Raw genomic sequence first — 13,716 nt, 5'->3', positions numbered from 1 at the left:
TAAAGTTCAAATGTGTGATGCTTGCTTTACAGACAACGAAGTGATGGAACCGTTGTCAACGTCCAGTTGCCACCTGTGAAACAAAGCTGCCCTTGCTGTTGGCCTGTTTCTAGACTATATTTAGTGTAGGAGACACACCTCAACGTTGCTAGCATCAACAAGCCACTCACAACAGAGGCAATATATGAATCTTTATCAATAGTATTCACAATAGCATTGCTGATGTGAAAACCTGTTTGCAACTGGGTCAACCCAAGTCAAGCTATAACTTCTAAAGTTACAATTGTGTGACATATGCTTTGCCAACGACAAAGTGATGGAACTGTTTTCGATGTCCTGTGGCTGCTTATAAAACAAAGATTCCCTTGCTAGACAATATTCAGGTTAAGAGACATGCCTCAACACGGCTAACACCAACAGGCCACTCTCAAAACAGACAACATATGACACCATCTTTATTAATAGCATTCAGAATTGTACTGCTGATGGGAATACTTGTTTGCAACCTGGTTAACCCACGCTGAGCTTTAATGTCTGAAGTTACAAATGTGTGATGCTTGGTTTGCAAAGAACAAAATAAAGGGACTGTTATTGACTTCCAGTGGATGCTTGTGAAGCAAAGATGCCCTTGTTGTTGGCCTGTTTTTAGACTATATTCAGGTTGAAAACAAGTGTTCACATCATAAAGTACTAATGTGAATATATTGATGTAGATGTTATATATTGTCGATGTTGAGAGTGGCTTGTGGGTGTTTGCCATGTCGCGGTGAGTTTTTTAGCCTAAATATAGGCTAGAAACAGGACAAGAGCAAGGGCATCTTTGTTTCAGAAGCAGACACATGGATGTTGCCAACAGTTTCTATGCATTGTTGTTGGCAACACAAGCATGACACATTTATAACATTTTAAATAATAGCTTGACGTCGGTTAACCAGGTTGCAAACAAGTGTCCACATCAGCAGTACTATTGAAAATGCTATTGAAAAAGATGTCATATATTGCCTGTGTTGAGAGTGGTTTGTTGATGTTAAGCATGTTGAGGTGTGTCTCTTAACCTAAATATTGGCTAGAAACAGCGCATTAGCAAGGGCATCTTTCTTTCACAGGCAACCATTGGATGTTGACAACAGTTCCTTCGCTTTGTTGATGGCAAAGCAAACATCACACATTTGTAACTTTAGAAATTATAGCTTGACGTGGGTTAGCCAGGTTGCAAACAGGAATTCACATCAGCAGTATTATTTTGAATTGTATTGATAAAGGTGCTGTCATATATTGTATGAGTTGAGAGTGGCTTGTTCAAGTTAGTCGTGAGGTGCCTCTTAAACAAAATATAGGCTAGAAACAGGCTTACAGCAAGGGCATCTTTGTTTCACAAGCAGCCACTAGACGTTGACAACAGCTCCTTCACTTTGTTGCTGGCAAAGCAAGCATCACGCATTTGTAACTTTAGAAATTATAGTCCGACATCAGCAATACTATTGATAAAGATGGTGTCATATATTGTCTGTGTTGAGAGTAGCTTGTTGATTTTAGCAATGTTGAGGTGTGTCTCTTATCCTAAATATAGGCTATAAACAGCCCAATAGCAAGGGCATCTTTGTTTCACAGGGAGAACATTACACATTGACAACAGTTCCTTCACTTCGTTGTCTGCAAAGCAAGCATCACACATTTGAAACTTTAAAAATTATAGATCAATCTGCATTAACCAGGTTGCAAACAAGTGTACACATCACACAGTACTATTGTGAACATTATCGATAATGATGGTGTCATACATATATTGTCTGTGTTGATAATGGCATGGTGCTGTTAGCCTTGTTAAGGTGTGTTTCCTAACCTAAATATTGGCTAGGAAAAGGTCAACTGCAAAGGCATCTTTGTTTCAGAAGCAGCCACTGGACTTCGTCGACCACAGTTCCTTCATTATGTTGTTGGTAAACCAAGGCTCACACTTTAGTCATTTTAGAAATTATAGCTCGATGTGGGTTAGCCAGCTTGGAAAGAAGTGTTCATATCATCCAGTACTTTTGTGAATGGAATTGATAAAGATGTCATATATTGCTTGTGTTGAGAGTGGCTTGTTGATATTTGTTGCGGTGAGGTGTGTCTCAACCTAAATATAGGCTAGAAATAGACCTACCGAAAGGGCATTCTTGTTTCACAAGCAGCCACTAGACGTTGACAACAGCTCCTTCACTTTGTTGGTGGCAAAGCAAGCATCACACATTTGTAAGTTTACTATTTATAGTTCGACGTGGGTTAACCAGGTTGCAAACAAGTGTTCACATCAGCAATACTATTGTGTATGCTATTGATAAAGATGGTGTCATATATTGTCTGTGTTGAGAGTAGCTTGTTGATGTTAGCTGTGTTGAGGTGTGTCTCTTAACATAGATATAGGCTAGAAAGAGACACACAGCAAGGGAAACTTTGTTTCACAAGCAGCCATTGGACGTTGACAACAGTTCCATCGCTTAGTCAGCAAAGCAAACTTCACACATTTGTAATTTTAGAAATTATAACACGGTGTGGGTTAACCAGGTTAACCTCAACACTGCTAACATAAACAAGCAACCCTCAACACAGACCATACATGACATCTCTATATTCAACAGTAAAAATACTACTGTGTGATGAGAACACTTGTTTGCAACCTGGTTAACCCACGGCAAGCTATATTTTCTATAGTTACAAATGTGTGACGCTTGTTTTGCCAACAAAAATGTAAAGGTACTGCTATCGATGTACAGCGGCTACTTGTGAAACAAAAATGCCCTTGCTGTTAGCCTATTTCTAGACAATATTTAGGTTAAGAGACACGCCTCAACACGGCTAACACCAACAAGCCACTCTCAACACAGAATATATATGACACCATCTTTATCAATAGCATTCACAATAGTACTGCTGACGTGAACACTTGCTTGCAATGTGGTTAACACACATCTAGCTATAACTAAATTTACAAATGTGTGATGTTTGCTTTGCCAATAACAAAGCGATGGAACTGTTGTCGACGTCCAATGCCTGCTTGTTAAACAAAGATGCCCTTGCGAATGGCCTGTTTCTAGCCTATATTCAGGTTACAAGACGCACTATAACACGGCTAACATACAAACCACTCTCATCACAGGCATTATATGACAACATCTTTATTAATGCATTCACAATAGTACTGCAGATGTGAACACTTGTTTGCAACCTGGTTAACATACGTCGAGCTATAATTTCAAAACTTTCATCTGTGTGATGCTTGTTTTGAAAACAAAAAGCGATGGAACTGTTGTTGACGTCCAATGGCTGCTTGTGAAACAAAGATGCCCTTGCTCATGGCCTGTTTGTAGACTATATTTAGGGTAAGAGGCACACCTCACCACGACTAACATCAATAAGCCACTCTCAACGCATGCAATATATGACGTCTTCATCAATAGCATTCACAATTGTACTGCTGATGTGAACACTTGTTTGTTACCTTTTTAATCCACATTGAGTTACATTTCTAACTTTACAAATTGTGTGAAACTTTATTTGAGAACAACAAAGTGAAGGGACTGTTATTGACGTCCAGTGGCTGGTTGTGAAACAATGATGCCCTTGCTGTTGTCCTGTTTCTAGCCTATATTTAGGTTAAGAGACACCTCACCCTGACTTACATGTACAAGCCATTCTCAACACATGCAATATATGACATCTTTGTCAAAAATATTCACAATAATACTGCATGATGTGAACACTTGTTTGCAACCTGGTTAACCCCTGTCAAGCTATAATTTCAAAAGTTACAAATAAGTGATGCTTGTTTTGCCGACAACAATGCGTAGGAAGTGTTGTCAACATCCAGTGTCTGCTTCTGAAACAAAAATGCCCATGCTAATGGCCTGTTTCTAGCCTATATTTAAGTTAAGAAATACACCTCAACACGGCCAACATCAACAAACCACTATCAACACAGGCAATATGTGATGACAACTTTATCAATAGCATCCGCAACTGTGCTGCAGATATGAACACTCTTTTGCAACCTGGTTAACTCAAGTCGAGCTACAATTTCTAAAGTTACAAATGCATGATGCTTGCTTTGCCAACAACAAAGCAAAGGAACTCGTGTCAATGTCCAGTGGCTGCTTGTGCAACAAAGAAGCCCGCGCTGTTGGCCTGAGTTTAGCCTATATTTAGGTTAAAAAACCATAACTTGATTTGGCTAACAGCAACAAGCCACTCTCAACACGGACAATAAATGACATCTGCATCAATACCATTCACAATAGTACTGAGTGATGTGAACACTTGTTTGCAACCTGGTTGACCTACATCGAAATAAAATTTCTAAAATTAAAAATGTGTGATGCTTGCTTTACCAACAACTAAGTGAAGGAACTGTTCTTAACATCCAGTGGATGCCCTTGAAACAAAGATGACCTTGCTGTTGGCCTGTTTCTAGCCTATATTTAGGTTAAGAGGCACACCTCAACATGGCTAACATGAACAAGCCACTCTGAACAAAGACAATATATGACATCTTTATGAATTGCATTAGCAATAGTACTGCTGACGTGAAAACCTGTTTGCAACCTGTTTAACCCAAGTCGAGCTATAACTTCTAAAGTTGCAAATGTGTTATGCCTGGTTTTCCAACAAAAAAATGAAGGAACAGTTGTCAACGTCCAGTGGCCACCTGTGAAATAAAGATGCCCTTGCTGTGGGCCTGTTTCTAGCCTACATTTAGGGTAACAGACACACATCAACATGTTTAACATGAACAAGCCACTATCAACAGAGACAATAAGACATCTTTATGAATAGCGTTACCAATAGTATTGCTAATGTGAAAACCTGTTTGCAACCTGGTTAACCCAAATCGAGCTATAATTTATAAAGTTTCAAATGTGTGATGCTTGCTTTGCCAACAACAAAGTTATGAAACTTGTCAACATCCAGTCGCTGCCTGTGAAACAAAGCTGCCCTTGCTGTTGGCCTGTTTCTAGACTATATTTAGTGTAGGAGACACACCTCAACACGGCTAGCATCAACAAGCCACTCAACAGAGGCAATATATGAAACTTTATCAATAGTGACTGCTGATGTGAAAACCTGTTTGCAACTGGATCAACCCAAGTCGAGCGATAATTTCTAAAGTTACAATTGTGTGACGTTTGCTTTGCCAACAACAAAGCGATGGAACTGTTGTCGACTTCCTGTGGCTGCTTATAAAACAAAGATTCCCTTTCTAGACAATATTTAGGTTAAGAGACATGCCTCAACACAGCTAACATCAACAAGCCACTCTCAAAACAGACAATACATGACACCATCTTTATTAATAGCCTTCAGAATTGTACTGCTGATGGGAATACAGTACAACCTCGTTAATTCGAAGTCATCGGGACCGCGAGAAATCTTCGAATTAAGCGGGTTTTCGAATTAACCGAACACACCAAGAAATAAGACTTAGGCAAAAAAATTCGTTGCAGGAACGTGTTACCTTTATTCGGCATATTTTGAATTACTACTGAAAGTAATCAGAGATGCTGGTTTGCCGCGTCCGGTAGTTTGCGGCTCCTAAGGTCATGCTCTCGAGTTGGTCAAATAGATGAAACATCTCTGAACTTCCACCGCGGCACTCAACAAAACTGCGGATAACGTTCAGCGATCCGATAACTTCAAGAGCAGGTGCTCGGGGAGGCTCGGTGTCGTCGTCGCTATGGCGATGGCGATGGGGCCGCACCCTTTGGAACGGGCGATCACAGCATCACAGTCTGAGCTGAATCTGGCCAAAAAAAAAAAGAACAAGAAAAGAAAGGGGGTGGGGGGGGGAGAGAAAGAAGAAAGAGAAAGAAAGACTCAAAACATTTACGGGTTGTGCACACACACCACTTTTGTCCGTCACTATGCCACTCGCTCATGTCTCCCCTGCCGCTCCGGCCGCTGCGCCCACCAACCCTCCAGGCGTCTCTTAGTGACCTCTACCGCTGCCGCCGTACCCGCTCCAATGGAGAAACCCAGTGCCTCTGGGAGCGACGTCGCCCTCGGAACTGGGACGATATCCTTGCATCGGAGAACCACGTGCTCCATGGATTCGTCCTCAGCCCCGCAGATGGCGCATGCTGTCTGGCATTCAGTGAACCTAGCTCTCCACTGTCGCGTTCTCAGCGCACCACAGCGAGCTTCAGCCAGCAAACCGCTTCCCAGAGAGTTTTCATGCCATGGCTCCGGGCGGATCACCAACTTTTGCGAACTGTAGAAGACCAGGGATGACTTTCCACCGACTGCGGCTATCCATTCCGCTGTTTCAGCTGCCCTCACTTCCTCCTTTATTTTCTTCGCCCTGCTCCCGGCCGGTCTCTGGGCCCCCTTCGCATTTGCAAGGCACACCGCTGGCAACTTGTATCGTCGCTGCAGCTTCGCTGTGCGCCTAGTCCACCGCGTAGACTTCCCTGTATAGACCAGGTATGCCCACATTTGATGAGCCAGGCGACTGGCCGGAAGGCGCATTAGTCTGTCCTCAAAACTTGTCTTGGCCACCGCCTCTCTCGCCATGAATGAAGACCATTCCACCTCTCCTTGCACTCCTTCTACCGCTGTGTGCCGTGGCACCCCCAACGCTAATCGGCCAACTGCTCTCTGTTGACGCTTGAGGAATTCCCTGGTGCCCATCGACAGGCACAGTACCGCATTGGCATATGTAAGGGCTGGTACCGCCACCATCTTCCAAAGCGCTCTCGTCACTTCGTACCGGTTAAACGACCAAAGTGCCTGGCGCCCCAGTACACCCCTATAACGAGCAGTTTTCCCCCTGAGCTCTCGTTCATGTTGTCCCAGGTAGTCTGCTCCTGCGGACAATCTGACTCCGAGGTATTTTGCGGTGTCTACTCTAGTGACCGGTCTCCCTTGAATCTGCCACGTGGATCCGCTGTGGTGGTCTCCCTCGCCCCAGGCCATCACTACACATTTCGTGTCACTGAAACTGAGACGACGCTCCGCCATTCCTGATGCGCAAATGTCCAGGAGCGTCTGTAGTTCTGCGGGTGACCCTGCGAGCACTGCGAAGTCATCCGCATACACCAGAGCGGGTATATGTCGTACAACCCTTATCCCTTCTTCGAAGTGCTCCAGACGAAAACCAAGCCCCGAGGCCTCCAGCTGTGCTGTGACACCTGCGACATAAATCATAAAGAGCAGTGGTGACAACGGGCATCCCTGACGCAGTCCCTTCGGAATATCCATGAAGCTTGTCACTTGCTCTGACCACTCCACTCGCGCCTTGACCCCGTCGTATAGAGCTCGAAGGAGGTCAATACTGTGTTCCTCCAATCCATACTCTCGCAGAAGTCTCCACAGTCGTTCCCGGTCCACATTGTCATAGGCCTTGGCTATATCCAGATATGCAACATAGAGAGGGCAATCTGCCTGCAGAGCTGCCTCAATACATTGTGTAAGGACAAATAAATTGTCCTCAATCCGTCTTCCTGACCGAAAACCATTCTGCAGCTCCCCAAGGATTCCACATCTCTCCGCCCACCCCTGAAGGCGAGCCTTCGCTACCTGCGCCGCCACTCTGTATAGGACCCATGTCACTGCAATAGGTCTGTAGTTCTCCAGGCGTTCCTTATCCCCGGCTCCCTTAAAGAGGGGCTTGATCCTGGTCCTTCTCCAGTCGTCTGGGATCTTGGCATCCCCCAGCACTTTTGTCACGCATTCTTTAAGTCGTGACTGACCCTTCGGCCCCAGCATCTTGACCAAGCCCATGGGGATGCCGTCGCATCCAGTTGCTGTTCTAGAATCAACCCTCTTAGTTGCCCGTTCCCACTCCCTCTCGGTGGGTGGCGCCCGCAGATCCGCCGCCTGCTCCTCCGGCCGCTGCCACTCGGTCTCCCCCTCCTCTTCAGCCGCATTTTCCGCACCTCCTGGTGATCCCTGTATTGTACGCCACCCCCGCTCGAGAATTGGGACACAAGCTGGTCCCGTCACCCCTTCACCTTCTGAGTCAGCCTTCAATGCTATGAGCCTAGGGTTCTGCTGCCCCGCCTTCACCCATCTCCAGAAGCGCTGAGGCGCCTGTTGCCCTGCCGTTCTCAGTTCTTCCATCAATCGCCTATTGAAAGAGTGAAGCCGTGATTGCACCAAGGCTGCTGCTTCCTGCTTACGGGCTCTATACTCATTCCTTGCACTGGCCGTGGCCACATCATCCTGTTCTCTGACCGCACGCCTGTGTACCTTGCTAGCTTCCTGGCGTCGCTTAATTGCCGCAGCAACCTCCGAACACCACCATGCTTTACCCCTACGCCGGCCCCCCATACGGCTTTCCCGTGCTCTAAGTTGCCCTCCTATTGCATCCATCAACACCTCATAGGAGTCCATTTGGTCTACTCGCTCCTATAGCCAGCTTGCAATCTCCTGCAGTTCAGCCTCGCTAAGTCGTCTTTGAAGTGGTGTGTGGGGTTGCCGTCGCCTCCGATGTTCGTGTCCAAACACTAGACGGATCCGGTTATGGTCACTCCCAAGGTTTCCCGTACCATCTTCATCTATCACCATCTTCTCAAGCGCTTCGTACAACTCCTCTGTCATAAGGCAATAGTCAATCGAGGATTGCATCTCTCGAGCTGCCCACGTTATGCGCCCCTCACACTTGTCCGAGCCATTCACACATACTAGCTTCTCTTCCTCTACCATTCTCATCAGCAGCCTGCCATTTGAGTCTGTGTGCCCATCAAAGTCTTCAAAGTAAGTGGGCATTGAAATCCCCAAGGACCAAAATCTGAAAACTCTCGAAGCGTACGTATATCCTTTCTGAGGCATTCGTACAACTTCCCGTTATGCTCTATTGCCCCTCCTGAGCGCATATAAACGACCGCCAAAGCCACCGACCGTCCCCCTACTTTTCCAGTCATCCACATGTGTTCTTGGCACGAGTGCCTCGTGCGATTCCATGGCCTCGACGCCGCCCACAAGCAACCTATCCCACCGCCATGTCGTTCGGACCCTCTCCGATTACATCCCTCCCACTCATATCCCTCGACCTGCGGAAGTGTTTCTACCTCTCGAAGATGGGTCTCTGCAACCGCAAACAGGTCCATTCGTTGCCGTGCCAATTCCAAAGCCAACTCTTCCCATTTTTGCGTCCTCCTACCTCCCTGCATATTAAGGAAGACGATCGACTCCCGCTTCTGCGTTGACTGTTTACGTCGCTTGCCCCTTCGGGGGCGTGCTCTCCTCCGAGATGCTCCACTCCATGCAGCTATCTCTTTCATGTGCCTATACTCCAGCAACTGTCCAACTTCTGCCCCCTTTTGGCTGCGAGCACTTACCTCGCCCCCGCCTGGAGTAGTAGCTGTGCTAGAGCGTACATCATGCTCCGGGTGCGCCCCTTGTCCAACGCCCCCCTTCTCTCCTGAGTTGACCCCCGTCCGGTCCTTTTGGGCATCTGGGGCCCCGACCCTTGCGTGCAGAGAGACTCTCGGCGCTTCCAGGCTCTGGGTGGAATTCCTAAAAAAGCACGCGCACGTCCGCCGATCTTCTGTCCCAGCTGTCCAGCCACTTCCCTCGTATAAAGCCGCCTCCCTGCTCCTGTCTGTCCGACCTGCAACCTATGGCGTATAAATTCCACCCTAGGCCCCAACTCCTGGCACACTCCTTGAATCTGCCTGTTTACCGCCCTACATCTCTCTCTCAACTGGGGCTCCATTGCCCCGCCCTCCGGAAGTGCACAAATTGCAAAGAAATGTTCCGGACACTGTTCCTGCTCCTCCTGCAACCACTGCCGCAGTGAGCCAGCAACCTCCTCCGGCTCCTTGCCCTCCTCCAAATCCACCAAGCCGGCATGCAGCACTACCAGGTGCTGTTGATCTTTTCTGGCCCGAAGCTTCCCTTGCACCCGCTGTATCATTTCAGCCATGGTTGCCTTCGCCTTCGTGAGGAATAACAGGCGACTGTCTTTGTCTACTACCTCTAGGGCGCCCGGCTTCAAACGGAAAGCATTCTCGTCCCCGGCTACTAACACTGCTCGGGACTGCCCTGCGTGCCTATCTTTGGTGCCCCTAGGCACCTGGAGGCTGCCTTGTGGGATGGTGACCAGTTGGTTACACTTATAATAGCCCATAGGTACAGTTGCCAGTACGGCTATTTACAGCGCTCAACCGAGGCGCATTTGGCTACACCGATGGCATCTAGTGGAAACAACTGGTTTCGAATAGCCTGCATCTGAGAATGTGCTGACATACTGATGGGAGTGCCTTCACGTCTGTGCCTAGTCTGTATACAGCTTTTACCACTTGTGACTGTTCACAAAGGTGCCACAGAAACACAAAACAATGTGTAGCTAGAGCATTCAAGGCATGCATGTGCTGTATTATATATTTGTGTGCAGCAACATTAATACACCGCATTCACTTTTGCTAACACTCGTCAAATGTATTATTATTCGTAGTGCAGAGATCGTTTCCTTTTGGTACAGAACAACTCCCCAATATGGTTTAGCTTGATATTTAGATAACTGTCACCTACTGTGTCATAAACGTGATGATGACATTAATGGACAAGATAAAACAGCTCAAGGAAGCTCTATCAGTGTGGGGATGCATGATAAATGCACACTATCATAAAAGAAGAATTATTGGCAGATGACATCCATGCAGCCCAAAGTACACTATCTGAGTACTCTAGATTGCCATGCTGATGACTGCACAATCAAGTTGCTCCCTGGTTGCAAATCATAGCCATTTGCATGCCTTTTTGCAGTGTGAGACCTAAATGCTCAGCAAATCCCCCGACGCTGGCCATTTTGTGCACTCAGACTACAAGCAAATACTTTTTGAAAGCCCACATGCCATGACGTTATTCATGATTTGTATGTTTTAGAATAATTTCATCCGAACTGCTGCCCAGCAAACTGGCAGAACATATTAAAATACTCATTAAGCAGCACAAGAAGGGTTCTCTTTCAATCAGTTCATCCGTTCTGCAAAATTTTAAAACATTTCACATTGATTTTGTGATGTCAACTGTCACGTATTGCTACTGTGAATTAAGCACGGCTGCTTCAATGTGCAAAAAAAAAATCTCCGTACTTACGTCTTTTCAAAACTGCCATGAATTGGTAATTGCATGGAAAGCCGCCTCACAGCAGGGCTGTGAGACCTGCCGGTGCTGCTGCTGGCGAGGGCTCCTGCTTTGCCTGCATAATGTGACTTCGCGACAAAAAAAAAAAAAAAGGATTAGAACTAGAGCTCTTTGACTATGTTCGGAAACTTCCTTTAAGCCTTCCTGCATATGGCTGACAAACAATGAAGGGCTTTTCACATTGATTTTGTAATGTCAACAATGAAAACACGGGGCCAGTTGGTTGATCATACTGGGGAATACGGCGCTACTTGATAGACCGGGGACACGTTCATTCGTGTGTTGTCCTTCACCTGTCCCCCATCTAGCAAGTAGAGCTGTATTCCCCAGTTTGTGATGTCAACGGTCCCTTATTGCTACTGTGAAATAAGCACGGCTGCTTCATTGTGTAAAAAAAAAAAAAAAATCTGATTACATATGTCTTTTCAAACCCGCTATGAACTGGTAATCGCATGGAAAGTGGCCTCGCAGTAGGGCCATGAGACTCCTGCTTGGCCTGCATAATGTGACTGCAAAAAAAAAAAAAAATTAGAAGTGAAGCTCTTTGTATGCTGGTTCAGAAACTTCCTTTGAGCCTTTCTGCAATTGGCTGACAAACAATGAAGGGCTTTTCACAATGATTTTGTAATGTCAACAATGAAAACACGGGGCCAGTTGGTTGATCATACTACGGAATACGGCGCTACTTGATAGACCGGGGACACGTTCATTCGTGTGTTGTCCTTCACCTGTCCCCTGTCTAGCAAGTAGAGCTGTATTCCCCAGTTTGTGATGTCAACGGTCCCTTATTGCTACTGTGAAATAAGCACGGCTGCTTCATTGTGTAAAAAAATAAAATCTGATTACATATGTCTTTTCAAACCCGCTATGAACTGGTAATCGCATGGAAAGTGGCCTCGCAGTAGGGCCATGAGACTCCTGCTTGGCCTGCATAATGTGACTTTGCAAAAAAAAAAAAAATTAGAAGTGAAGCTCTTTGTATGCTGGTTCGGAAACTTCCTTTGAGCCTTTCTGCAATTGGCTGACAAACAATGAAGGGCTTTTCACATTGATTTTGTAATGTCAACAATGAAAACACGGGGGCCAGTTGGTTGATCATACTGGTGAATACGGCGCTACTTGATAGACCGGGGACACGTTCATTCGTGTGTTGTCCTTCACCTGTCCCCCATCTAGCAAGTAGAGCTGTATTCCCCAGTTTGTGATGTCAACGGTCCCTTATTGCTACTGTGAAATAAGCACGGCTGCTTCATTGTGTAAAAAAAAAAAAAAATCTGATTACATATGTCTTTTCAAACCCGCTATGAACTGGTAATCGCATGGAAAGTGGCCTCGCAGTAGGGCCATGAGACTCCTGCTTGGCCTGCATAATGTGACTGCAAAAAAAAAAAAAATTAGAAGTGAAGCTCTTTGTATGCTGGTTCGGAAACTTCCTTTGAGCCTTTCTGCAATTGGCTGACAAACAATGAAGGGCTTTTCACACTGATTTTGTAATGTCAACAATGAAAACACGGGGGCCAGTTGGTTGATCATACTGGTGAATACGGCGCTACTTGATAGACCGGGGACACGTTCATTCGTGTGTTGTCCTTCACCTGTCCCCCATCTAGCAAGTAGAGCTGTATTCCCCAGTTTGTGATGTCAACGGTCCCTTATTGCTACTGTGAAATAAGCACGGCTGCTTCATTGTGTAAAAAAAAAAAAAAATCTGATTACATATGTCTTTTCAAACCCGCTATGAACTGGTAATCGCATGGAAAGTGGCCTCGCAGTAGGGCCATGAGACTCCTGCTTGGCCTGCATAATGTGACTGCAAAAAAAAAAAAAAAAAATTAGAAGTGAAGCTCTTTGTATGCTGGTTCGGAAACTTCCTTTGAGCCTTTCTGCAATTGGCTGACAAACAATGAAGGGCTTTTCACATTGATTTTGTAATGTCAACAATGAAAACACGGGGCCAGTTGGTTGATCATACTACGGAATACGGCGCTACTTGATAGACCGGGGACACGTTCATTCGTGTGTTGTCCTTCACCTGTCCCCCATCTAGCAAGTACAGCTGTATTCCCCAGTTTGTGATGTCAACGGTCCCTTATTGCTACTGTGAAATAAGCACGGCAGCGTCATTGTGTAAAAAAAAAAAAAAATCTGAACTATATGTCTTTTCAAACCCGCTATGAACTGGTAATCGCATGGAAAGTGGCCTCGCAGTAGGGCCATGAGACTCCTGCTTGGCCTGCATAATGTGACTTTGCAAAAAAAAAAAAAAATTAGAAGTGAAGCGCTTTGTATGCTGGTTCGGAAACTTCCTTTGAGCCTTTCTGCAATTGGCTGACAAACAATGAAGGGCTTTTCACATTGATTTTGTAATGTCAACAATGAAAACACGGGGGCCAGTTGGTTGATCATACTGGTGAATACGGCGCTACTTGATAGACCGGGGACACGTTCATTCGTGTGTTGTCCTTCACCTGTCCCCCATCTAGCAAGTAGAGCTGTATTCCCCAGTTTGTGATGTCAACGGTCCCTTATTGCTACTGTGAAATAAGCACGGCTGCTTCATTGTGTAAAAAAAAAAACATCTGAGTACATATG

This window comes from Amblyomma maculatum, chromosome 7 (genome assembly GCF_055883805.1).
Source record: "Amblyomma maculatum isolate TAMU_Amacu chromosome 7, ASM5588380v1, whole genome shotgun sequence".
Taxonomy (NCBI): domain Eukaryota; kingdom Metazoa; phylum Arthropoda; class Arachnida; order Ixodida; family Ixodidae; genus Amblyomma; species Amblyomma maculatum.
Note: the sequence above shows the minus strand (reverse complement) of the source record.